The following is a 27,481-nucleotide window of genomic DNA, read 5'->3' as shown; positions in this document are numbered from 1 at the left end:
CGCTGTGTGTGTCTGGCTTTAATAAGAGAAGGAGCAAACCGAGCAGCATCCCCCTGTGCCCACGGGCTGCCCCAGCCTCTCTGCCCAAGGGTCTTGAGTGTCTCACCACATCCATCCGTGTCCCGTCATCGTGATGGAGCGGTCACTGCCATCCTGGTCCAAGTGCGTCACCTCGCTGCTTGCTGTTAGAGTGCGGTGGGTGTGGGTTGGGGCGATCTTACCTCTCCTGTAGAGAGCTGGCAGCTCTTCCTTCCAGCTGAGTGGTCGAGTGTAGCAAGGCCAGGATTGTGCCATGGTCTGGTCCCATCGCTGTGTGTTTCTGGCTGAAAGAGAAGAAGCACCAAACGGAGCAGCATCCCCCTGTGACCACGGGCAGCCCCTGCCTGTTTGCCCGAGTCTCTAGCGTCTCACCGAGGCTGTCGGTGTCCTGTCGTCCTGATGGAGCGGTCACTCTTGTCCTGGCCCGATCGTGTCACCGTCCTGCTTGCTGTGAGACAGCGGTGGGTGTGGGTTGGGGCGATCTTACCTGTCCTGTATGGCGTGGACAATTGTCTGGCACAGTGCTGGAAAGGAGCGGCCAGGAGCGTGCGGTGGTTTAGTTCGGCCAGTGTCCTGTAGGGCGCTGAGAGCCATTTGAGGTGAGGGCCTGAGGAGAGAGGAGAGAGGAGCTGAATTCCTCTGGTTGAGTTTGTGTCCGGAGCGGAGGCTGGAGCCGCAGGAGCAGGCAGCCGAGCAGCCTCCCCGTCAGCACGGGCAGCCATCGCAGGGCTGCCCAACTGCCCAGCTGCCGTTGGGGCCAGCGTTCCGGGGCCAAGGCCGTCCCCGCCCCTTTGTGCCATGGGGCACCCCCTGCCTGCTGTGACATGGGCGGTGCATCACTGGGGGGGGGGCAGCAGGGGATGCGGAGCCCAGGCCTGGGCCAGGCGGTGGAAAAGGTGCCCAGGTGTGTGCGCGGGGCTGCGGGGCCGTGCCAGCAGGCTGTGGGAGCGTGCTGGGGTCCGGCTGGGGCTGTGCTGCCTGCCCTGCAGAGCTCTGAGAGCTCCCCGCCGAGGGGGAGAGGCCAGGAGCGTGCCCCGGTTCGGTCCCGTCGCTGCCTGTGCGTGCGGCTGGAAGAGGAGAGGCAAGCAGAGAGGAGCCCCCCGGCTGCCCCCCATCTCTGCGCAGGGGGACACGTCTGTTCGTGCCCACCGTGGAAGCACGAAGGAAGAACTAAGTGAACAATAAACACTGAAAAGCCCAAAGCCCCGGGTTCTGATTCTGGGGAGGGGAATGAAGTAGCTGTAGCAGCAATCGCAAGAGATTAACAGAAAAGATACTCCTAAAGCAAACTCAGAAGGACATCGTTAAGATCAGTCTGACCTTTAGTCTCGGTGTGACCGAAATCAGTCCAATTTTGGGTCAGAATTCTGCCTGACGTCATGCAGGGGTCTCTGCTGAAGCCAGCGGGGTTGCCCGTGCAGTGGGGCCCCAGCCCCAGCGACAGACGTCAGTGACCTCTGTTGGTCGCTTACAAGGACAAAGTGGTATTTGGCTTCGTTTGACCCAAAGTAAATGCACAGAGCTTGCAGAGCAGCTTCCATGTTGCTGCATGAGCACATCAGGCTGTTGGGAACTTCAGCCCGTGTTCTTGCGGAGAGCCAGGTTAGAATAAAGCAGGCAGTTGTACTGGGGATGATGGAACAGTGCCTGGATGGCCTGCTGCCTCCCCGTAAGGAAGAGAAGGCACTCGTACACAGAGCGCCCTGTATTTTCTCCTCCTTTCCCTACCCACAACTACCAAACGTGTAAGAGGAAGTCAGGCGTTTCTTCCCCCAGAAAAAGAGGGGGAAAGCGTGCTGCAGGGCACGGCACGTTGCAGAGAACAGTGACCGATCTGGAGGCGAGAGAGGCTGCAGCGCGCAGCGGGAGGCACAGCCGAGGCTGTCCCACCTGGCCCCGGGTCCCCCTGAACAAAACTGCTGTCAGGGACGTTGCAGCTCTCTGCAGGGATGCTCCCGGCTGTGCCAGCCCGGGGTTTGCTCTGCCCTTGCCCCTCAGGGTGCAGCCGGCTGCGGTTTGCCAATTTCTTCGGCTTTCTCTCTGGAAAAAGGCACGCGTGGCTAGAAGCACGCCTGCTGTTGCAATCCAGTTAAATGTAACTGGAGTTCATTCCAGTTGGAGGCCGGTCACTAGTGGAGTCCCCCAGGGCTCAGTACTGCGGCCAGTTCTCTTTAATGTCGTTATCGATGATCTGGATGAGGGGATCGAGTGCACCCTCAGTGAGTTTGCAGACGACACCAAGTTTGGTGCGTGTGTCGTTCTGCTCGAGGGTAGGAAGGCTCTGCAGGAGGATCTGGATAGGCTGGAGCGATGGGCTGAGGCCAACTGTATGAGGTTCAACAAGGCCAAGTGCCGGGTCCTGCACCTGGGCCACAACAACCCCAAGCAGCGCTGCAGGCTGGGAGATGAGTGGCTGGAAAGCTGCCTGGCAGAGCAGGACCTGGGAGTCTTGGTTGCTAGTTGGCTGAATATGAGCCAGCAGTGTGCTCAGGTGGCCAAGAAGGCCAACAGCATCCTGGCTTGTATCAGAAACCGTGTGGCCAGCAGGGCTAGGGAAGTGGTTGTCCCCCTGTACTCGGCTCTGGTGAGGCCGCACCTCGAGTACTGTGTTCAGTTTTGGGCCCCTCGCTACAAGAAGGACGTCGAGGTGCTCGAGCGAGTCCAGAGAAGGGCAACGAAGCTGGTGAGGGGCCTGGAGAACAAGTCTCACGAGGAGCGGCTGAGGGAGCTGGGGTTGTTCAGCCTGGAGAAGAGGAGGCTCAGGGGTGACCTTATCGCTCTCTCCAGGTACCTTAAAGGAGGCTGTAGCGAGGTGGGGGTTGGTCTGTTCTCCCACGTGCCTGGTGACAGGACGAGGGGGAATGGGCTAAAGTTGCGCCAGGGGAGGTTTAGATGTTAGGAATGACGTTAGGAAGAACTTCTTTACCGAAAGGGTTGTTAGGCATTGGAATGGGCTGCCCAGGGAAGTGGCTGAGTCTCCATCCCTGGAGGTCTTTAAAAGACGTTTAGATGTAGAGCTTAGTGATATGGTTTAGTGGAGGACTTGGTAGTGTTAGGTCAGAGGTTGGACTAGGTGATCTTGGAGGTCTCTTCCAACGTAGATGATTCTGTGAAACACTCCCCCTTGCCCCAACTTTCCAGCTACAACAGGGAGTACAACTAAAACATGGTTAATCGAAAGCAGTAAAACCTGGTTTCTTATATTCCTAGAAACAGAGACAGGCAGTCCTTCAAGTCAAGCTGAGGTATCCTCCATTTTGCAGTGCTATTCTACAAGCCAGAATTGTTTTTGAGAAGGTCTAAGAATATTTGCAGGTAACACATGCATGCATACATAAAAAGCTTCTAGAAATTTAGTAGGCATACAAGTAAAGTCCTAGTCTGTGCACTGTGGGGTGCTTGAAGCTCAAATGAAGGCTTGAAAGACATTTGCTGCCTGAAAAATGTTACTTGAATCTTACTGATATACCAGCCTTTCCTGGAATACAAAGTTTTCTATGAAAAGCTCTTATTTCCCTGTATTTTTCAAGTTTTCTTCAAAACAGACAGCCCTGTTTTTCTCATTCTTTCTAGAAATAAGGTGTTAAAACCTTTGCCTGAAACATCATCCGTTTGTCAATTTGTCATTTGCTGGTGGAAAAGGGAAAGACCCCAACCTGAAATGTTCCCACTCAAAGAAAAGCAACCAGCTGAAGAGTGTTTCAGGCTGTATGAAAAGAAACAACTTCAGAGCTTCAGTAATGTCTACAGGTATTTGTTTCTGAAGCAGCCCTGTGTAGCTGGACGGCAGGCGTATGTGGTGTGTAGTGGGAGAAGGCTTGTAGGTGTGTGTGCGTTTAGAGGAAGAAGGCTTGCAGATACTCTGCAGAACACACACGGGGTATGTGGGGGTGTGTGCAGGGGGAGAAGGCTTGGAGATACTCTGCAGAACTTTAATTCTTTGTTTTTCTCTCGTGTGGTCCCATTTTGCAAAGGCTTCCAGAAAGCAAGGTTTAGACAAGGCTGTAAAAACTCCAGGTGCCGCTCTGTTCTCTTCCACCTTCAAAAGTAGGAAACCATTCAACTGCCTCTGCGTTTGCTCAGTCCTCATGTACTTAATCCTGTGTAATGGGTAACCTATAGAGTTATCACTTGCACGCTTAAGTTTCACTGCAAGTGCAGCACAGGGGCAGTCCGCCTGCTTCTTCTGCTGTTAACTGAGGACTTCTTGACTTGCTGAGCGTAGTCAGATTTTTTTACAGGTGTCCTTTTATTAAACACCTGGATAGAAACACGTAATTAAGATCAATTGCTAAAGACTAAGTTTCTTGATTTCAAAAAGCTTGCTCAAATTCAGAAAGCCTTAGCCCATTTCTTCTACATACACTGGCCACAGTCTTTTGGCCGTCTTCATCCAAAATAAATCCCTGCAGTTATGTATCACAGTTGCCTATAATTTTTCTGGTCCCATTCCACAGGGATCTTTTCAAGTTTTCATTCGTTTTTCATTGATCCTTGTTTGGTACAATACAGTTAAACCCTCTGTAATTTTACTTTGATACTTATAGTTCTGTTCATTTTTTCTTTTACGTTAAAAATCTAGCCATCTGTACTATCTCTGTTCTAACAAAGATACTAAAGTGTTAATATCTTACGAGTGTGATGTTTTTCCCCAAGTTATCAGGAAGTCATGATGTGACTTTGAAATGGCATCTCTTGGAATTTTTACTGTTGTGAAATTTCTCTCTGTGTTTAACTTTTAATATTCGCTATTACCATCATACAAAGTTAGCGTGGAGGAAAGGAGAAGAGCGATCATATTTAAAATATTGTATGAGAAAGTGGTGACGCAATCTTATACGGTGCCTCTAACATGTTTGCCTGGGAGTATATGTGAGCAGTGCAGGTCGCTGGGTTCAATTGCTGTATGTACTATTATCTCATAATGCTTGCGTAGACTGTATTTTATTTTAAGATGACATCATATTTTGATTATATTAAAGGACTTTTTTGATCAGCACTCCTTTCACAGTTAGCTTATTTTTTATTTATTTATTTTTTAACTCTGTTTGTGGCCTTCTAGTTTTTGCTTGCTCTTTCTAATGGCTGCACTCATTCTTGTAAAATAATCAAGGCAAGGTTTCTTCATGTCAGGTAAGTCTACTATGCCCTTGCTCAGGGTTCTTCGCTATCTCTAATCTTTTCCAACCATGCGTGACTAAACTGTGGGCAATATTTCAGCTGAGGCTTTAACAGTGCCTCATGGAATAAATATTATTTTTTCCTTACAGCTATATCTTTTTGTTGTTCTGTTTGCAAGAATCGAAGAGCCTTTGGTTACCTGTCTCCTTGTACAGATTTCAGAATATGTGAATATAAATGTGTATTCTCATACTTTGAAAACTGAAGGTTCTAAGTTTTCAGACTGCAGATGGTTTTTTCCCTACATCTTCCAGATTTAATGACATGCATTTTCTTCTTTAGACCATCTCCTCCCTTTATTCTCTTTTTATGCAGTTCTAAATAAACTTCCTGACAGCAGAACAGAAGACAGGCCTGTGAGGAGCTTGACCAAAGCCAAACAAATTATATATATTTGTCCAAACCAACCCAATCACGTATAATATATACTACTTGTTATTTGCAATATTATTATATAGTAGTATATAATTTCTAGATCTTTCTGGTGAATAGAAAAGATAACCAAGCTGATTTCCCCGAACTGAGAGGATTTATCAGCTGTTGTTTGATGAGGAAAAGTGCTTCTTCTGCAAAGCTCCTGTCTAATCTGTTTTAACTTCAGGTACATTTTGAAACAAATAAATAAAACTTCTTTGCTCAAATTACTTTTTTTTTTTTTTTTTTTACTGTTGTCAGCTGTAAGGATCTATGCCTCTAAGTTTACGACGAAATGATGCCAGCAACTGGCATAGAAGTGAAGCCGTGAGTCTGAAAACATGAATGGACCAGAAAAAAGCGTCAGAGAGGTGGTCTTGGTGCAGTTGTCTCAGCTGAGTTCAGAGGGCATAAACATGAAGAGCAGTGAGTAGAAGGGAATGAACCACTCCAGTGACTGTGCAGCTGTTAGAGAGTTCTTCCTCTGGGATGGGGAGAAGAAAGGGATAAAAATCATGTGAAATTACTTCCCTGCAGAATTTTACTGTTTATGTGGAGGATTAGTTTCTTAGGGCATCAGGTGGATTTGTTTATGGGTATGTTTTTAAACTGTAGAAATACGTACCGGGATAGTTTGAGTAGACAGAGAGCTATGCTTTTATTGAGGGTGCTTGGTTCTGTTATGGGCTAGCACAATGCGACGTAGACATTAAAAATCTGAATATAATGAACAGAGTGCTTGCAGTTCCCTGCAACGCTAAGAGGGTTGTTGTAGGACATCTGTGGTACTGAGCGCAGGGGCCCTCTAGGTGCAGCCCGGGATATGTCCATGTGAGGCGTAACGGAAGGCTTCATGGAAGAGGACCTGAGCATGTGGCACTGCTGGCGTGGTGTTTGGATGCGTGTACTCTGTTTGTGTGGGACAATGAACACATGGAGCTGTGCACAGAACACACGAAGGAGAACACAGGATCTGTTTTATGAGGTGGTTAATTGGCGATACAGCAAAGACATAGCTCGAGTTCTCTTTATTCAGGGTGCCAGGAGGCTGGTCTCCACTGTTTGCTGTTCAGGAGATAGTTAAGTGTTGTTTTTGCCACCTGTATTGGGTTCATGTGTCAAGGTGCTGGCAGGGGGCTGCTGGGCTCCTGTGTGAGGAGAGGGAGGGGGCTGCCCTGTGCTGGCCACAGCCAGCTCCAGCAGCCCCACCGGCAGCACAGCCGAACGCGCCAGCAGGAGTCTGTGCTGCCTCACAGGCACGAAGGTAAGTGCCTCAAAGGTCAGACAGGGTGGGAAACACCACAGGGAGAGGAGGGAACAAAGCAGGGAGCAGCAGAGGGAGCACCGAGGTCAGGAGGAGGTGCTCCAGGTGCTGGAGCAGAAGCTCACCACAGGCCCTGGAGAGCCATGGCCAAAGCAGGGAGAGCGTGAGAGGGAAGTGAGAGATGAACTGCTGTGTGCCGACCGTATGCCCTACCTCGTTATCCTAATATATTTTAATTGGCAATCAAGGAATTTACCCACAACATTGGTGTAATTGGTAAACAGCCTCCATTTTTATCTTGACCCATGAGCCTTCTCCTTCCTGTTTGTCGTGTGGCACTGCTGGGGTGGTGTTTGGATGTGTGTGGTGTTTGGATGTGTGTTGGTATTGCCCCCTGCTGAGCAAGGGGAGTGAGGGAGTGGCTGGGTGGGGAGTTTGTCCTTAGATGAAGCTAACACACCAGTCACTTATCAGGTGATCTTAATTCAGGCATCTGAGGAGTGGGTCTGGTGTTGAGCTGAGAAACATTTACATAAACTTTTATTTCTGTCTGTACCAAAAGTCCTGCTTTAACGCCTCAAAATGGGATTGTGTAAGTCATGCTGGAAGTCTGAGGAATCGTTAGTTTACTCCGTTGAAGCCTCAGTGGAGTTGACATTCGTGATGCTGTTTTAGAAGTCTCCCTGGTGACTTGAGACAGGAAGGAATATATGCTCTTACTATGTCGTTACTAGTTCTTTGCAAGTGACTCTAGTCGTTTATGCAGACTTTCTCTGATGCTCAAATAGATTCTGGTTTCAATGGCTATCTCTGGTCCTGCTGTTAAGATGTGATACTATCTTTACCAGCTTCTGATTACTCTTGCTTGCATGAGTAATTTCCTGTTCTAGGATTTCTGGTCTTTTTCCTCTGTCTTTCCAGAAGTGGGAGTTTTCCTTTCTGACTTGTCAGTAGCAGCTGCAGTGATCAGAGCTGCCTCTTTCAGACTTAATTTTAAAGAGGTTTTAATCTCTGCTTTAAGGAAAAAAAAAAAAGGTGATTATTTCTGCCTGCATTTAATAAATAACAACAACAAAAATCATGCTGGAGTAAATTAGTGTTAAAGGTATTTGACCTCATGGAACTGTAGATGAAGCTGGTGCATCAGAAGAACTAATGGCAAAATGTGTTTTAGAGTCAGCAGCTGAACTGTGATGCTGTATTCCATCTGCAGGAATAAATTAAGAACACAGTGGACTACTCTCCTCCAGAGTTGCATAAGTGTTTATCATCAAACACTTTTCTGAAACGCCTGCAGAATCTGGTCTTAGATTAGGACACTTAATCTGCTTTGAAATTCTCTTGATGCCAGCATCTGAAGAAGCGGAGGCTGGTGCACTTGCTCCTTCTGCAAAAGGCAAAGCCCCCCGAGGTTTCCCCAAGAAGGGCAGGAAAAAGCAGCCGCTGAGGTTGTGAATCAGAACCTTTATTTGAGCAATGTTTGAGAGAGACGTGGGGTGGGGTGGGGTGGCGCGGAGGCGTGCCGAGCTCTTTGTCCATAGCCGCGGGGCCCATTGGTGTGCTTGTAGGACCATGGCCGGGGTCAGACGGGGTCCTTGTGTGCTTCCTGCTCCTCCGGTGGCTGTGGTTGTAGAAAGCTGCACCAGCCTTCAGTGGCCGCAGAGGGATTGGGCAGAGGAGGGAAAGGACAGTGGCAGACCTTGGTGTGCTCGGGGGTTTGTGCTGGGGTGAGAAAGGAAAATGACCAAAAAGAGCAGCCCCAGACAGTTGCCAGGGTCAGCCCCTGCATCCCTGGGTGCGGCTCTCCCAGCCTCACTCCGAGGCCGCTCAACCCACATCTCCGTGACAGCCAGGAGATGCCCACCATAGCCCAACCGCGTCATCTTCTGGCATGCTGTGGGACCGTAGTGGGGTGTGGGTTGGGGATCGCTTATCTGTCCTGTAGAGCGTTGGCAGCTCTTCCTTCCAGGTGAGTTCTCAAGGGGAGAGAAGCCAGGAGTGTGCCGTGGTCTGGTCCCATCGCTGTGTGTGTCTGTCTTTAATAAGAGAAGGAACAAACCGAGCAGCATCCCCCTGTGACCATGGGCTGTCCCTGCCTCTCTGCCCAAGGGTCTCCAGCATCTCACCACGTCCGTCCATGTCCCGTCATCCGGATGGAGCGGTCACTCCCGTCCAGGCCCGAGCGTGTTACCTTCCTGCTTGTTGTGGACCGTGGTGGGTGTGGGTTGGGGCGATCTTACCTGTCCTGGAGAGTGTTGGCAGCTCTTCCTTCCAGCTGAGTGGTCAAGCGCAGCGAGGCCAGGATTGTGCCGTGGTCTGGTCCCATCGCTGTGTGTTTCTGGCTGAAAGAGAAGAAGCACCAAACGGAGCAGCATCCCCCTGTGACCACGGGCAGCCCCTGCCTGTTTGCCCGAGTCTCTAGCGTCTCACCGAGGCTGTCGGTGTCCTGTCGTCCTGATGGAGCGGTCACTCCCGTCCTGGCCCGATCATGTCACCATCCTGCTTGTTGTGATACAGCGGTGGGGAATGGGTTGGGGCGATCTTACCTGTCCTGGAGAACACTGACAGCTTTTCCGGCTGACTTCTCAATGGGAGAGAGGCCAGGATTGTGCCGTGGTCTGGTCCCATTGCATTGTGCGTCTGGCTTTAATAAGAGAAGGAGCAAACCTAGCAGCATCCCCCTGTGACCACAGGCTGCCCCAACCTCTCTACCCAAGGGTCTTGAGTGTCTCACCACATCCATCCGTGTCCCGTCATCGTGATGGAGCGGTCACTGCCATCCTGGTCCAAGTGCGTCACCTCGCTGCTTGCTGTTAGAGTGCGGTGGGTGTGGGTTGGGGCGATCTTACCTCTCCTGTAGAGAGCTGGCAGCTCTTCCTTCCAGCTGAGTGGTCGAGTGTAGCAAGGCCAGGATTATGCCATGGACTGGTCCCATCGCTGTGTGTGTCTGGCTTTAATAAGAGAAGGAACAAACCGAGCAGCATCCCCCTATGACCACGGACAGCCCCTGCCTTTCTGCCCGAGGGTCTCGAGCATCTCACCACATCCGTCGGTGTCCCGTCATCCTGATGGAGTGAATACTGCCATCCTGGCCCGATCGTGTCACCTTCCTGCTTGCTGTGGACCGTGGTGGGTGTGGGTTGGGGCGATCTTACCTGTCCTGGAGAGCGGTGGCAGCTCTTCCTTCCAGCTGAGTGGTCGAGGGCAGTGAGGCCAGGAGTGTGCCGTGGTCTGGTCCCATCACTGTGTGTGTTTCCAGCTGTAAGAGAGGAAGCCAAAAGGGAGCAGCCTTCCCCTGTGGCCAGGAGCAGCCACTGCCTTCCAGCCTAAGGCTCTCCCAGCCTCACTCGAAGGCCGTCCTTCCTGTGTCTGCCTGACAGCCAAGAGTGAGCCGTGTTGGGCCAACTTCTCAGGCATTGAGACTGTGGTGGGGAATGGGTTGGGCTGTCTTATCTGTCCTGTAGAGTGTTGGCATCTTCTCCTGCTGAGTTCTCAAGGGAAGAGAGGCCAGGAGTGTGCTGTGGTCTGGTCCCATCGCTGTGTGTGTCTGGCTTTAATAAGAGAAGGAACAAACCGAGCTGCATCCCCCTATGACCACGGACAGCCCCTGCCTTTCTGCCCGAGGGTCTCGAGCGTCTCACCACATCCGTCGGTGTCCCGTCATCCTGATGGAGTGAATACTGCCATCCTGGCCCGATCGTGTCACCGTCCTGCTTGCTGTGAGACAGCGGTGGGTGTGGGTTGGGGCGATCTTACCTGTCCTGTAGGGCGTGGACAATTGTCCGGCACAGTGCTGGAAAGGAGCGGCCAGGAGCGTGCGGTGGTTTAGTTCGGCCAGTGTCCTGTAGGGCGCTGAGAGCCATTTGAGGTGAGGGCCTGAGGAGAGAGGAGAGAGGAGCTGAATTCCTCTGGTTGAGTTTGTGTCCGGAGCGGAGGCTGGAGCCGCAGGAGCAGGCAGCCGAGCAGCCTCCCCGTCAGCACGGGCAGCCATCGCAGGGCTGCCCAACTGCCCAGCTGCCGTTGGGGCCAGCGTTCCGGGGCCAAGGCCGTCCCCGCCCCTTTGTGCCATGGGGCACCCCCTGCCTGCTGTGACATGGGCGGTGCATCACTGGGGGGGGGCAGCAGGGGATGCGGAGCCCAGGCCTGGGCCAGGCGGTGGAAAAGGTGCCCAGGTGTGTGCGCAGGGCTGCGGGGCCGTGCCAGCAGGCTGTGGGAGCGTGCTGGGGTCCGGCTGGGGCTGTGCTGCCTGCCCTGCAGAGCTCTGAGAGCTCCCCGCCGAGGGGGAGAGGCCAGGAGCGTGCCCCGGTTCGGTCCTGTCGCTGCCTGTGCGTGCGGCTGGAAGAGGAGAGGCAAGCAGAGGGGAGCCCCCCGGCTGCCCCCCATCTCTGCGCAGGGGGACACGTCTGTTCGTGCCCACCGTGGAAGCACGAAGGAAGAACTAAGTGAGCAATAAACACTGAAAAGCCCAAAGCCCCGGGTTCTGATTCTGGGGAGGGGAATGAAGTAGCTGTAGCAGCAATCGCAAGAGCAGCTGCTCAGCAAAGGTGCAATGAGTTCATTGAAATGAACTTTATTTCAGCTAAAGAGTAAAGTTAAGGAAAAGCTAAGAAATCCCAAAACTCTACTAAAAATGCAAGCAGCTGAAGTGGTGTCAATTTTATACGTCATTTGCAGGGACACTTCCCTTAACAGAAAAGATACTCCTAAAGGAAACTCTGAAGGACATCGTTAAGATCAGTCTGACCTTTAGTCTCGGTGTGACCGAAATCAGTCCAATTTTGGGTCAGAATTCTGCCTGACGTCATGCAGGGGTCTCTGCTGAAGCCAGCGGGGTTGCCCGTGCAGTGGGGCCCCAGCCCCAGCGACAGACGTCAGTGACCTCTGTTGGTCGCTTACAAGGACAAAGTGGTATTTGGCTTCGTTTGACCCAAAGTAAATGCACAGAGCTTGCAGAGCAGCTTCCATGTTGCTGCATGAGCACATCAGGCTGTTGGGAACTTCAGCCCGTGTTCTTGCGGAGAGCCAGGTTAGAATAAAGCAGGCAGTTGTACTGGGGATGATGGAACAGTGCCTGGATGGCCTGCTGCCTCCCCGTAAGGAAGAGAAGGCACTCGTACACAGAGCGCCCTGTATTTTCTCCTCCTTTCCCTACCCACAACTACCAAACGTGTAAGAGGAAGTCAGGCGTTTCTTCCCCCAGAAAAAGAGGGGGAAAGCGTGCTGCAGGGCACGGCACGTTGCAGAGAACAGTGACCGATCTGGAGGCGAGAGAGGCTGCAGCGCGCAGCGGGAGGCACAGCCGAGGCTGTCCCACCTGGCCCCGGGTCCCCCTGAACAAAACTGCTGTCAGGGACGTTGCAGCTCTCTGCAGGGATGCTCCCGGCTGTGCCAGCCCGGGGTTTGCTCTGCCCTTGCCCCTCAGGGTGCAGCCGGCTGCGGTTTGCCAATTTCTTCGGCTTTCTCTCTGGAAAAAGGCACGCGTGGCTAGAAGCACGCCTGCTGTTGCAATCCAGTTAAATGTAACTGGAGTTCATTCCAGTTGGAGGCCGGTCACTAGTGGAGTCCCCCAGGGCTCAGTACTGCGGCCAGTTCTCTTTAATGTCTTTATCGATGATCTGGATGAGGGGATCGAGTGCACCCTCAGTAAGCTTGCAGACGACACCAAGTTAGGTGCGTGTGTCGGTCTGCTCGAGGGCAGGAAGGCTCTGCAGGAGGATCTGGATAGGCTGGAGCGATGGGCTGAGGCCAGCTGTATGAGGTTCAACAAGGCCAAGTGCCGGGTCCTGCACCTGGGGCGCAACAACCCCAAGCAGCGCTGCAGGCTGGGAGATGAGTGGCTGGAAAGCTGCCTGGCAGAGCAGGACCTGGGAGTCTTGGTCAATAGTTGGCTGAATATGAGCCAGCAGTGTGCTCAGGTGGCCAAGAAGGCCAACAGCATCCTGGCTTGTATCAGAAACCGTGTGGCCAGCAGGGCTAGGGAAGTGGTTGTCCCCCTGTACTCGGCTCTGGTGAGGCCGCACCTCGAGTACTGTGTTCATTCGGTTTTGGGCCCCTCGCTACAAGAAGGACGTCGAGGTGCTCGAGCGAGTCCAGAGAAGGGCAACGAAGCTGGTGAGGGGCCTGGAGAACAAGTCTCACGAGGAGCGGCTGAGGGAGCTGGGGTTGTTCAGCCTGGAGAAGAGGAGGCTCAGGGGAGACCTCATCGCTCTCTCCAGGTACCTTAAAGGAGGCTGTAGCGAGGTGGGGGTTGGTCTGTTCTCCCACGTGCCTGGTGACAGGACGAGGGGGAATGGGCTAAAGTTGCGCCAGGGGAGGTTTAGATGTTAGGAATGACGTTAGGAAGAACTTCTTTACCGAAAGGGTTGTTAGGCATTGGAATGGGCTGCCCAGGGAAGTGGCTGAGTCTCCATCCCTGGAGGTCTTTAAAAGACGTTTAGATGTAGAGCTTAGTGATATGGTTTAGTGGAGGACTTGGTAGTGTTAGGTCAGAGGTTGGACTAGGTGATCTTGGAGGTCTCTTCCAACGTAGATGATTCTGTGAAACACTCCCCCTTGCCCCAACTTTCCAGCTACAACAGGGAGTACAACTAAAACATGGTTAATCGAAAGCAGTAAAACCTGGTTTCTTATATTCCTAGAAACAGAGACAGGCAGTCCTTCAAGTCAAGCTGAGGTATCCTCCATTTTGCAGTGCTATTCTACAAGCCAGAATTGTTTTTGAGAAGGTCTAAGAATATTTGCAGGTAACACATGCATGCATACATAAAAAGCTTCTAGAAATTTAGTAGGCATACAAGTAAAGTCCTAGTCTGTGCACTGTGGGGTGCTTGAAGCTCAAATGAAGGCTTGAAAGACATTTGCTGCCTGAAAAATGTTACTTGAATCTTACTGATATACCAGCCTCTCCTGGAATACAAAGTTTTCTATGAAAAGCTCTTATTTCCCTGTATTTTTCAAGTTTTCTTCAAAACAGACAGCCCTGTTTTTCTCATTCTTTCTAGAAATAAGGTGTTAAAACCTTTGCCTGAAACATCATCCGTTTGTCAATTTGTCATTTGCTGGTGGAAAAGGGAAAGACCCCAACCTGAAATGTTCCCACTCAAAGAAAAGCAACCAGCTGAAGAGTGTTTCAGGCTGTATCAAAAGAAACAACTTCAGAGCTTCAGTAATGTCTACAGGTATTTGTTTCTGAAGCAGCCCTGTGTAGCTGGACGGCAGGCGTATGTGGTGTGTAGTGGGAGAAGGCTTGTAGGTGTGTGTGCGTTTAGAGGAAGAAGGCTTGCAGATACTCTGCAGAACACACACGGGGTATGTGGGGGTGTGTGCAGGGGGAGAAGGCTTGGAGATACTCTGCAGAACTTTAATTCTTTGTTTTTCTCTCGTGTGGTCCCATTTTGCAAAGGCTTCCAGAAAGCAAGGTTTAGACAAGGCTGTAAAAACTCCAGGTGCCGCTCTGTTCTCTTCCACCTTCAAAAGTAGGAAACCATTCAACTGCCTCTGCGTTTGCTCAGTCCTCATGTACTTAATCCTGTGTAATGGGTAACCTATAGAGTTATCACTTGCACGCTTAAGTTTCACTGCAAGTGCAGCACAGGGGCAGTCCGCCTGCTTCTTCTGCTGTTAACTGAGGACTTCTTGACTTGCTGAGCGTAGTCAGATTTTTTTACAGGTGTCCTTTTATTAAACACCTGGATAGAAACACGTAATTAAGATCAATTGCTAAAGACTAAGTTTCTTGATTTCAAAAAGCTTGCTCAAATTCAGAAAGCCTTAGCCCATTTCTTCTACATACACTGGCCACAGTCTTTTGGCCGTCTTCATCCAAAATAAATCCCTGCAGTTATGTATCACAGTTGCCTATAATTTTTCTGGTCCCATTCCACAGGGATCTTTTCAAGTTTTCATTCGTTTTTCATTGATCCTTGTTTGGTACAATACAGTTAAACCCTCTGTAATTTTACTTTGATACTTATAGTTCTGTTCATTTTTTCTTTTACGTTAAAAATCTAGCCATCTGTACTATCTCTGTTCTAACAAAGATACTAAAGTGTTAATATCTTACGAGTGTGATGTTTTTCCCCAAGTTATCAGGAAGTCATGATGTGACTTTGAAATGGCATCTCTTGGAATTTTTACTGTTGTGAAATTTCTCTTTGTGTTTAACTTTTAATATTCGCTATTACCATCATACAAAGTTAGCGTGGAGGAAAGGAGAAGAGCGATCATATTTAAAATATTGTATGAGAAAGTGGTGACGCAATCTTATACGGTGCCTCTAACATGTTTGCCTGGGAGTATATGTGAGCAGTGCAGGTCGCTGGGTTCAATTGCTGTATGTACTATTATCTCATAATGCTTGCGTAGACTGTATTTTATTTTAAGATGACATCATATTTTGATTATATTAAAGGACTTTTTTGATCAGCACTCCTTTCACAGTTAGCTTATTTTTTATTTATTTATTTTTTAACTCTGTTTGTGGCCTTCTAGTTTTTGCTTGCTCTTTCTAATGGCTGCACTCATTCTTGTAAAATAATCAAGGCAAGGTTTCTTCATGTCAGGTAAGTCTACTATGCCCTTGCTCAGGGTTCTTCGCTATCTCTAATCTTTTCCAACCATGCGTGACTAAACTGTGGGCAATATTTCAGCTGAGGCTTTAACAGTGCCTCATGGAATAAATATTATTTTTTCCTTACAGCTATATCTTTTTGTTGTTCTGTTTGCAAGAATCGAAGAGCCTTTGGTTACCTGTCTCCTTGTACAGATTTCAGAATATGTGAATATAAATGTGTATTCTCATACTTTGAAAACTGAAGGTTCTAAGTTTTCAGACTGCAGATGGTTTTTTCCCTACATCTTCCAGATTTAATGACATGCATTTTCTTCTTTAGACCATCTCCTCCCTTTATTCTCTTTTTATGCAGTTCTAAATAAACTTCCTGACAGCAGAACAGAAGACAGGCCTGTGAGGAGCTTGACCAAAGCCAAACAAATTATATATATTTGTCCAAACCAACCCAATCACGTATAATATATACTACTTGTTATTTGCAATATTATTATATAGTAGTATATAATTTCTAGATCTTTCTGGTGAATAGAAAAGATAATCAAGCTGATTTCCCCGAACTGAGAGGATTTATCAGCTGTTGTTTGCTGAGGAAAAGTGCTTCTTCTGCAAAGCTCCTGTCTAATCTGTTTTAACTTCAGGTACATTTTGAAACAAATAAATAAAACTTCTTTGCTCAAATTACTTTTTTTTTTTTTTTTTTTACTGTTGTCAGCTGTAAGGATCTATGCCTCTAAGTTTACGACGAAATGATGCCAGCAACTGGCATAGAAGTGAAGCCGTGAGTCTGAAAACATGAATGGACCAGAAAAAAGCGTCAGAGAGGTGGTCTTGGTGCAGTTGTCTCAGCTGAGTTCAGAGGGCATAAACATGAAGAGCAGTGAGTAGAAGGGAATGAACCACTCCAGTGACTGTGCAGCTGTTAGAGAGTTCTTCCTCTGGGATGGGGAGAAGAAAGGGATAAAAATCATGTGAAATTACTTCCCTGCAGAATTTTACTGTTTATGTGGAGGATTAGTTTCTTAGGGCATCAGGTGGATTTGTTTATGGGTATGTTTTTAAACTGTAGAAATACGTACCGGGATAGTTTGAGTAGACAGAGAGCTATGCTTTTATTGAGGGTGCTTGGTTCTGTTATGGGCTAGCACAATGCGACGTAGACATTAAAAATCTGAATATAATGAACAGAGTGCTTGCAGTTCCCTGCAACGCTAAGAGGGTTGTTGTAGGACATCTGTGGTACTGAGCGCAGGGGCCCTCTAGGTGCAGCCCGGGATATGTCCATGTGAGGCGTAACGGAAGGCTTCATGGAAGAGGACCTGAGCATGTGGCACTGCTGGCGTGGTGTTTGGATGCGTGTACTCTGTTTGTGTGGGACAATGAACACATGGAGCTGTGCACAGAACACACGAAGGAGAACACAGGATCTGTTTTATGAGGTGGTTAATTGGCGATACAGCAAAGACATAGCTCGAGTTCTCTTTATTCAGGGTGCCAGGAGGCTGGTCTCCACTGTTTGCTGTTCAGGAGATAGTTAAGTGTTGTTTTTGCCACCTGTATTGGGTTCATGTGTCAAGGTGCTGGCAGGGGGCTGCTGGGCTCCTGTGTGAGGAGAGGGAGGGGGCTGCCCTGTGCTGGCCACAGCCAGCTCCAGCAGCCCCACCGGCAGCACAGCCGAACGCGCCAGCAGGAGTCTGTGCTGCCTCACAGGCACGAAGGTAAGTGCCTCAAAGGTCAGACAGGGTGGGAAACACCACAGGGAGAGGAGGGAACAAAGCAGGGAGCAGCAGAGGGAGCACCGAGGTCAGGAGGAGGTGCTCCAGGTGCTGGAGCAGAAGCTCACCACAGGCCCTGGAGAGCCATGGCCAAAGCAGGGAGAGCGTGAGAGGGAAGTGAGAGATGAACTGCTGTGTGCCGACCGTATGCCCTACCTCGTTATCCTAATATATTTTAATTGGCAATCAAGGAATTTACCCACAACATTGGTGTAATTGGTAAACAGCCTCCATTTTTATCTTGACCCATGAGCCTTCTCCTTCCTGTTTGTCGTGTGGCACTGCTGGGGTGGTGTTTGGATGTGTGTGGTGTTTGGATGTGTGTTGGTATTGCCCCCTGCTGAGCAAGGGGAGTGAGGGAGTGGCTGGGTGGGGAGTTTGTCCTTAGATGAAGCTAACACACCAGTCACTTATCAGGTGATCTTAATTCAGGCATCTGAGGAGTGGGTCTGGTGTTGAGCTGAGAAACATTTACATAAACTTTTATTTCTGTCTGTACCAAAAGTCCTGCTTTAACGCCTCAAAATGGGATTGTGTAAGTCATGCTGGAAGTCTGAGGAATCGTTAGTTTACTCCGTTGAAGCCTCAGTGGAGTTGACATTCGTGATGCTGTTTTAGAAGTCTCCCTGGTGACTTGAGACAGGAAGGAATATATGCTCTTACTATGTCGTTACTAGTTCTTTGCAAGTGACTCTAGTCGTTTATGCAGACTTTCTCTGATGCTCAAATAGATTCTGGTTTCAATGGCTATCTCTGGTCCTGCTGTTAAGATGTGTTATGTAATGCTGTATTCCATCTGCAGGAATAAGTTAAGAACACAGTGGACTACTCTCCTCCAGAGTTGCATAAGTGTTTATCATCAAACACTTTTCTGAAACGCCTGCAGAATCTGGTCTTAGATTAGGACACTTAATCTGCTTTGAAATTCTCTTGATGCCAGCATCTGAAGAAGCAGAGGCTGGTGCACTTGCTCCTTCTGCAAAAGGCAAAGCCCCCCGAGGTTTCCCCAAGAAGGGCAGGAAAAAGCAGCCGCTGAGGTTGTGAATCAGAACCTTTATTTGAGCAATGTGTGAGAGAGACGTGGGGTGGGGTGGGGTGGCGCGGAGGCGTGCCGAGCTCTTTGTCCATAGCCGCGGGGCCCATTGGTGTGCTTGTAGGACCATGGCTGGGGTCAGACGGGGTCCTTGTGTGCTTCCTGCTCCTCCGGTGGCTGTGGTTGTAGAAAGCTGCACCAGCCTTCAGTGGCCGCGGAGGGATTGGGCAGAGGAGGGAAAGGACAGTGGCAGACCTTGGTGTGCTCGGGGGTTTGTGCTGGGGTGAGAAAGGAAAATGACCAAAAAGAGCAGCCCCAGACGGTTGCCAGGGTCAGCCCCTGCATCCCTGGGTGCGGCTCTCCCAGCCTCACTCCGAGGCCGCTCAACCCACATCTCCGTGACAGCCAGGAGATGCCCACCATAGCCCAACCGCGTCATCTTCTGGCATGCTGTGGGACCGTAGTGGGGTGTGGGTTGGGGATCGCTTATCTGTCCTGTAGAGCGTTGGCAGCTCTTCCTTCCAGGTGAGTTCTCAAGGGGAGAGAAGCCAGGAGTGTGCCGTGGTCTGGTCCCATCGCTGTGTGTGTCTGGCTTTAATAAGAGAAGGAACAAACCGAGCAGCATCCCCCTGTGACCATGGGCTGTCCCTGCCTCTCTGCCCAAGGGTCTCCAGCATCTCACCACGTCCGTCCATGTCCCGTCATCCTGATGGAGCGGTCACTCCCGTCCAGGCCCGAGCGTGTTACCTTCCTGCTTGTTGTGGACCGTGGTGGGTGTGGGTTGGGGCGATCTTACCTGTCCTGGAGAGTGTTGGCAGCTCTTCCTTCCAGCTGAGTGGTCAAGCGCAGCGAGGCCAGGATTGTGCCGTGGTCTGGTCCCATCGCTGTGTGTTTCTGGCTGAAAGAGAAGAAGCACCAAACGGAGCAGCATCCCCCTGTGACCACGGGCAGCCCCTGCCTGTTTGCCCGAGTCTCTAGCGTCTCACCGAGGCTGTCGGTGTCCTGTCGTCCTGATGGAGCGGTCACTCTTGTCCTGGCCCGATCGTGTCACCTTCCTGCTTGCTGTGGACAGCGGTGGGTGTGGGTTGGGGCGATCTTACCTGTCCTGGAGAGCGGTGGCAGCTCTTCCTTCCAGCTGAGTGGTCGAGGGCAGTGAGGCCAGGAGTGTGCCGTGGTCTGGTCCCATCGCTGTGTGTGTCTGGCTTTAATAAGAGAAGGAACAAACCGAGCAGCATCCCCCTATGACCACGGACAGCCCCTGCCTTTCTGCCCGAGGGTCTCGAGCGTCTCACCACATCCGTCGGTGTCCCGTCATCCTGATGGAGTGAATACTGCCATCCTGGCCCGATCGTGTCACCGTCCTGCTTGTTGTGAGACAGCGGTGGGTGTGGGTTGGGGCGATCTTACCTGTCCTGTAGGGCGTGGACAATTGTCCGGCACAGTGCTGGAAAGGAGCGGCCAGGAGCGTGCGGTGGTTTAGTTCGGCCAGTGTCCTGTAGGGCGCTGAGAGCCATTTGAGGTGAGGGCCTGAGGAGAGAGGAGAGAGGAGCTGAATTCCTCTGGTTGAGTTTGTGTCCGGAGCGGAGGCTGGAGCCGCAGGAGCAGGCAGCCGAGCAGCCTCCCCGTCAGCACGGGCAGCCATCGCAGGGCTGCCCAACTGCCCACCTGCCGTTGGGGCCAGCGTTCCGGGGCCAAGGCCGTCCCCGCCCCTTTGTGCCATGGGGCACCCCCTGCCTGCTGTGACATGGGCGGTGCATCACTGGGGGGGGGGCAGCAGGGGATGCGGAGCCCAGGCCTGGGCCAGGCGGTGGAAAAGGTGCCCAGGTGTGTGCGCGGGGCTGCGGGGCCGTGCCAGCAGGCTGTGGGAGCGTGCTGGGGTCCGGCTGGGGCTGTGCTGCCTGCCCTGCAGAGCTCTGAGAGCTCCCCGCCGAGGGGGAGAGGCCAGGAGCGTGCCCTGGTTCGGTCCCGTCGCTGCCTGTGCGTGCGGCTGGAAGAGGAGAGGCAAGCAGAGAGGAGCCCCCCGGCTGCCCCCCATCTCTGCGCAGGGGGACACGTCTGTTCGTGCCCACCGTGGAAGCACGAAGGAAGAACTAAGTGAACAATAAACACTGAAAAGCCCAAGGCCCCGGGTTCTGATTCTGGGGAGGGGAATGAAGTAGCTGTAGCAGCAATCGCAAGAGATTAACAGAAAAGATACTCCTAAAGCAAACTCGGAAGGACATGGTTAAGATCAGTCTGACCTTTAGTCTCGGTGTGACCGAAATCAGTCCAATTTTGGGTCAGAATTCTGCCTGACGTCATGCAGGGGTCTCTGCTGAAGCCAGCGGGTTTGCCCGTGCGGTGGGGCCCCAGCCCCAGCAACAGACGTCAGTGACCTCTGTTGGTCGCTTACAAGGACAAAGTGGTATTTGGCTTCGTTTGACCCAAAGTAAATGCACAGAGCTTGCAGAGCAGCTTCCATGTTGCTGCATGAGCACATCAGGCTGTTGGGAACTTCAGCCCGTGTTCTTGCGGAGAGCCAGGTTAGAATAAAGCAGGCAGTTGTACTGGGGATGATGGAACAGTGCCTGGATGGCCTGCTGCCTCCCCGTAAGGAAGAGAAGGCACTCGTACACAGAGCGCCCTGTATTTTCTCCTCCTTTCCCTACCCACAACTACCAAACGTGTAAGAGGAAGTCAGGCGTTTCTTCCCCCAGAAAAAGAGGGGGAAAGCGTGCTGCAGGGCACGGCACGTTGCAGAGAACAGTGACCGATCTGGAGGCGAGAGAGGCTGCAGCGCGCAGCGGGAGGCACAGCCGAGGCTGTCCCACCTGGCCCCGGGTCCCCCTGAACAAAACTGCTGTCAGGGACGTTGCAGCTCTCTGCAGGGATGCTCCCGGCTGTGCCAGCCCGGGGTTTGCTCTGCCCTTGCCCCTCAGGGTGCAGCCGGCTGCGGTTTGCCGATTTCTTCGGCTTTCTCTCTGGAAAAAGGCACGCGTGGCTAGAAGCACGCCTGCTGTTGCAATCCAGTTAAATTTAACTGGAGTTCAATCCAGTTGGAGGCCGGTCACTAGTGGAGTCCCCCAGGGCTCAGTACTGCGGCCAGTTCTCTTTAATGTCTTTATCGATGATCTGGATGAGGGGATCGAGTGCACCCTCAGTAAGTTTGCAGGCGACACCAAGTTAGGTGCGTGTGTCGGTCTGCTCGAGGGCAGGAAGGCTCTGCAGGAGGATCTGGATAGGCTGGAGCGATGGGCTGAGGCCAACTGTATGAGGTTCAACAAGGCCAAGTGCCGGGTCCTGCACCTGGGGCGCAACAACCCCAAGCAGCGCTGCAGGCTGGGAGATGAGTGGCTGGAAAGCTGCCTGGCAGAGCAGGACCTGGGAGTCTTGGTTGCTAGTTGGCTGAATATGAGCCAGCAGTGTGCTCAGGTGGCCAAGAAGGCCAACAGCATCCTGGCCTGTATCAGAAACCGTGTGGCCAGCAGGGCTAGGGAAGTGGTTGTCCCCCTGTACTCGGCTCTGGTGAGGCCGCACCTCGAGTACTGTGTTCATTCGGTTTTGGGCCCCTCGCTACAAGAAGGACGTCGAGGTGCTCGAGCGAGTCCAGAGAAGGGCAACGAAGCTGGTGAGGGGCCTGGAGAACAAGTCTCACGAGGAGCGGCTGAGGGAGCTGGGGTTGTTCAGCCTGGAGAAGAGGAGGCTCAGGGGTGACCTTATCGCTCTCTCCAGGTACCTTAAAGGAGGCTGTAGCGAGGTGGGGGTTGGTCTGTTCTCCCACGTGCCTGGTGACAGGACGAGGGGGAATGGGCTAAAGTTGCGCCAGGGGAGGTTTAGATGTTAGGAATGACGTTAGGAAGAACTTCTTTACCGAAAGGGTTGTTAGGCATTGGAATGGGCTGCCCAGGGAAGTGGCTGAGTCTCCATCCCTGGAGGTCTTTAAAAGACATTTAGATTTAGAGCTTAGTGATATGGTTTAGTGGAGGACTTGTTAGTGTCAGGTCAGAGGTCGGACTAGATGATCTTGGAGGTCTCTTCCAACGTAGATGATTCTGTGAAACACTCCCCCTTGCCCCAACTTTCCAGCTACAACAGGGAGTACAACTAAAACATGGTTAATCCAAAGCAGTAAAACCTGGTTTCTTATATTCCTAGAAATAGAGACAGACAGTCCTTCAAGTCAAGCTGAGGTATCCTCCATTTTGCAGTGCTATTCTACAAGCCAGAATTGTTTTTGAGAAGGTCTAAGAATATTTGCAGGTAACACATGCATGCATACATAAAAAGCTTCTAGAAATTTCGGAGGGATACAAGTAAAGTCCTAGTCTGTGCACTGTGGGGTGCTTGAAGCTCAAATGAAGGCTTGAAAGACATTTGCTGCCTGAAAAATGTTACTTGAATCTTACTGATATACCAGCCTCTCCTGGAATACAAAGTTTTCTATGAAAAGCTCTTATTTCCCTGTATTTTTTCAATTTTTCTTCAACACAGACAGCCCTGTTTTTCCCATTCTTTCTAGAAATAAGGTGTTAAAACCTTTGCCTGAAACATCATCCGTTTGTCAATTTGTCATTTGCTGGTGGAAAAGGGAAAAACCCCAACCTGAAATGTTCCCACTCAAAGAAAAGCAACCAGCTGAAGAGTGTTTCAGGCTGTATCAAAAGAAACAACTTCAGAGCTTCAGTAATGTCTACAGGTATTTGTTTCTGAAGCAGCGCTGTGTAGCTGGACGGCAGGCGTATGTGGTGTGTAGTGGGAGAAGGCTTGTAGGTGTGTGTGCGTTTAGAGGAAGAAGGCTTGCAGATACTCTGCAGAACACACGCAGGGTATGTGGGGGTGTGTGCAGGGGGAGAAGGCTTGGAGATACTCTGCAGAACTCTAATTCTTTGTTTTTCTGTCGTGTGGTCCCATTTTGCAAAGGCTTCCAGAAAGCAAGGTTTAGACAAGGCTGTAAAAACTCCAGGTGCCGCTCTGTTCTCTTCCACCTTCAAAAGTAGGAAACCATTCAACTGCCTCTGCATTTGCTCAGTCCTCATGTACTTAATCCTGTGTAATGGGTAACCTATAGAGTTATCACTTGCACGTTTAAGTTTCACTGCAAGTGCAGCACAGGGGCAGTCCGCCTGCTTCTTCTGCTGTTAACTGAGGACTTCTTGACTTGCTGAGCGTAGTCAGATTTTTTAACAGGTGTCCTTTTATTAAACACCTGGATAGAAACACGTAATTAAGATCAATTGCTAAAGACTAAGCTTCTTGATTTCAAAAAGCTTGCTCAAATTCAGAAAGCCTTAGCCCATTTCTTCTACATACACTGGCCACAATATTTTGGCCGTCTTCATCCAAAATAAATCCCTGCAGTTATGTATCACAGTTGCCTATAATTTTTCTGGTCCCATTCCACGGGGATCTTTTCAAGTTTTCATTCGTTTTTCATTGATCCTTGTTTGGTATAATACAGTTAAACCCTCTGTAATTTTACTTTGATACTTATAGTTCTGTTCATTTTTTACTTTTACATTAAAAATCTAGCCATCTGTACTATCTCTGTTCTAACAAAGATACTAAAGTGTTAATATCTTACGAGTGTGATGTTTTTCCCCAAGTTATCAGGAAGTTATGATGTGACTTTGAAATGGCATCTCTTGGAATTTTTACTGTTGTGAAATTTCTCTTTGTGTTTAACTTTTAATATTCGCTATTACCATCATACAAAGTTAGCATGGAGGAAAGGAGAAGAGCAATCATATTTAAAATATTGTATGAGAAAGTGGTGACGCAATCTTATACGGTGCCTCTAACATGTTTGCCTAGGAGTATATGTGAGCAGTGCAGGTCGCTGGGTTCAATTGCTGTATGTACTATTATTTCATAATGCTTGCGTAGACTGTATTTTATTTTAAGATGACATCATATTTTGATTATATTAAAGGACTTTTCTGATCAGCACTCCTTTCACAGTTAGCTTATTTTTTATTTATTTATTTTTTAACTCTGTTTGTGGCCTTCTAGTTTTTGCTTGCTCTTTCTAATGGCTGCACTCATTCTTGTAAAATAATCAAGGCAAGGTTTCTTCATGTCAGGTAAGTCTACTATGCCCTTGCTCAGGGTTCTTCGCTATCTCTAATCTTTTCCAACCATGCGTGACTAAACTGTGGGCAATATTTCAGCTGAGGCTTTAACAGTGCCTCATGGAATAAATATTATTTTTTCCTTACAGCTATATCTTTTTGTTGTTCTGTTTGCAAGAATCGAAGAGCCTTTGGTTACGTGTCTCCTTGTACAGATTTCAGAATGTGTGAATATAAATGTGTATTCACATACTTTGAAAACTGAAGGTTCTAAGTTTTCAGACTGCAGATGATTTTTTCCCTACATCTTCCAGATTTAATGACATGCATTTTCTTCTTTAGACCATGTCCTCCCTTTATTCTCTTTTTATGCAGTTCTAAATAAACTTCCTGACAGCAGAACAGAAGACAGGCCTGTGAGGAGCTTGACCAAAGCCAAACAAATTATATATATTTGTCCAAACCAACCCAATCACGTATAATATATACTACTTGTTATTTGCAATATTATTATATAGTAGTATATAATTTCTAGATCTTTCTGGTGAATAGAAAAGATAACCAAGCTGATTTCCCTGAACTGAGAGCATTTATCAGCTGTTGTTTGCTGAGGAAAAGTGCTTCTTCTGCAAAGCTCCTGTCTAATCTGTTTTAATTTCAGGTACGTTTTGAAACAAATAAATAAAATTTCTTTGCTCAAATTTTTTTTTTTTTTTTACTGTTGTCAGCTGTAAGGATCTATGCCTCTAAGTTTACGACGAAATGATGCCAGCAACTGGCATAGAAGTGAAGCCGTGAGTCTGAAAACATGAATGGACCAGAAAAAAGCGTCAGAGAGGTGGTCTTGATGCAGTTGTCTCAGCTGAGTTCAGAGGGCATAAACATGAAGAGCAGTGAGTAGAAGGGAATGAACCACTCCAGTGACTGTGCAGCTGTTAGAGAGTTCTTCCTCTGGGATGGGGAGAAAAAAGGGATAAAAATCATGTGAAATTACTTCCCTGCAGTATTTTCATGTTCATGTGGAGGATTAGTTTCTTAGGGCATCAGGTGGATTTGTTTATGGGTATGTTTTTAAACTGTAGAAATACGTACCGGGATAGTTTGAGTAGACAGAGAGCTATGCTTCTATTGAGGGTGCTTGGTTCTGTTATGGGCTAGCACAATGCGACGTAGACATTAAAAATCTGAATATAATGAACAGAGTGCTTGCAGTTCCCTGCAACACTCAGAGGGTTGTTGTAGGACATCTGTGGTACTGAGCGCAGGGGCCCTCTAGGTGCAGCCCGGGATATGTCCATGTGAGGCGTAACGGAAGGCTGCATGGAAGAGGACCTGAGCATGTGGCACTGCTGGCGTGGTGTTTGGATGCGTGTACTCTGTTTGTGTGGGACAATGAACACATGGAGCTGTGCACAGAACACACGAAGGAGAACACAGGATCTGTTTTATGAGGTGGTTAATTGGCGATACAGCAAAGACATAGCTCGAGTTCTCTTTATTCAGGGTGCCAGGAGGCTGGTCTCCACTGTTTGCTGTTCAGGAGATAGTTAAGTGTTGTTTTTGCCACCTGTATTGGGTTCATGTGTCAAGGTGCTGGCAGGGGGCTGCTGGGCTCCTGTGTGAGGAGAGGGAGGGGGCTGCCCTGTGCTGGCCACAGCCAGCTCCAGCAGCCCCACCGGCAGCACAGCCGAACGCGCCAGCAGGAGTCTGTGCTGCCTCACAGGCACGAAGGTAAGTGCCTCAAAGGTCAGACAGGGTGGGAAACACCACAGGGAGAGGAGGGAACAAAGCAGGGAGCAGCAGAGGGAGCACCGAGGTCAGGAGGAGGTGCTCCAGGTGCTGGAGCAGAAGCTCACCACAGGCCCTGGAGAGCCATGGCCAAAGCAGGGAGAGCGTGAGAGGGAAGTGAGAGATGAACTGCTGTGTGCCGACCGTATGCCCTACCTCGTTATCCTAATATATTTTAATTGGCAATCAAGGAATTTACCCACAACATTGGTGTAATTGGTAAACAGCCTCCATTTTTATCTTGACCCATGAGCCTTCTCCTTCCTGTTTGTCGTGTGGCACTGCTGGGGTGGTGTTTGGATGTGTGTGGTGTTTGGATGTGTGTTGGTATTGCCCCCTGCTGAGCAAGGGGAGTGAGGGAGTGGCTGGGTGGGGAGTTTGTCCTTAGATGAAGCTAACACACCAGTCACTTATCAGGTGATCTTAATTCAGGCATCTGAGGAGTGGGTCTGGTGTTGAGCTGAGAAACATTTACATAAACTTTTATTTCTGTCTGTACCAAAAGTCCTGCTTTAACGCCTCAAAATGGGATTGTGTAAGTCATGCTGGAAGTCTGAGGAATCGTTAGTTTACTCCGTTGAAGCCTCAGTGGAGTTGACATTCGTGATGCTGTTTTAGAAGTCTCCCTGGTGACTTGAGACAGGAAGGAATATATGCTCTTACTATGTCGTTACTAGTTCTTTGCAAGTGACTCTAGTCGTTTATGCAGACTTTCTCTGATGCTCAAATAGATTCTGGTTTCAATGGCTATCTCTGGTCCTGCTGTTAAGATGTGATACTATCTTTACCAGCTTCTGATTACTCTTGCTTGCATGAGTAATTTCCTGTTCTAGGATTTCTGGTCTTTTTCCTCTGTCTTTCCAGAAGTGGGAGTTTTCCTTTCTGACTTGTCAGTAGCAGCTGCAGTGATCAGAGCTGCCTCTTTCAGACTTAATTTTAAAGAGGTTTTAATCTCTGCTTTAAGGAAAAAAAAAAAAGGTGATTATTTCTGCCTGCATTTAATAAATAACAACAACAAAAATCATGCTGGAGTAAATTAGTGTTAAAGGTATTTGACCTCATGGAACTGTAGATGAAGCTGGTGCATCAGAAGAACTAATGGCAAAATGTGTTTTAGAGTCAGCAGCTGAACTGTGATGCTGTATTCCATCTGCAGGAATAAATTAAGAACACAGTGGACTACTCTCCTCCAGAGTTGCATAAGTGTTTATCATCAAACACTTTTCTGAAACGCCTGCAGAATCTGGTCTTAGATTAGGACACTTAATCTGCTTTGAAATTCTCTTGATGCCAGCATCTGAAGAAGCGGAGGCTGGTGCACTTGCTCCTTCTGCAAAAGGCAAAGCCCCCCGAGGTTTCCCCAAGAAGGGC

General features: G+C 49.6%; 2 long non-coding RNA genes across 2 annotated transcripts; one reads left to right on the top strand and one right to left on the bottom strand.

The window, feature by feature from the left end:
• Window positions 1-789: 789 nt before the first annotated feature.
• Window positions 790-17,301, top strand: LOC136790679 (uncharacterized). Its single transcript, XR_010831075.1, has 3 exons — window positions 790-943; window positions 5,896-11,070; window positions 16,183-17,301. It is a non-coding gene; the product is annotated as an uncharacterized lncRNA (long non-coding RNA).
• LOC136790678 (uncharacterized) lies at window positions 8,486-10,180 on the bottom strand. The gene is made up of 3 exons (XR_010831074.1): window positions 10,054-10,180; window positions 8,763-9,542; window positions 8,486-8,620 (listed from the first exon to the last, which is right to left on the bottom strand). It is a non-coding gene; the product is annotated as an uncharacterized lncRNA (long non-coding RNA).
• Window positions 17,302-27,481: the final 10,180 nt, after the last annotated feature.

The sequence above is a fragment of the Anser cygnoides genome, chromosome 4 (assembly GCF_040182565.1).
Source record: "Anser cygnoides isolate HZ-2024a breed goose chromosome 4, Taihu_goose_T2T_genome, whole genome shotgun sequence".
Taxonomy (NCBI): domain Eukaryota; kingdom Metazoa; phylum Chordata; class Aves; order Anseriformes; family Anatidae; genus Anser; species Anser cygnoides.
Note: the sequence above shows the minus strand (reverse complement) of the source record. Positions and strands in the feature narration are given on the sequence as shown.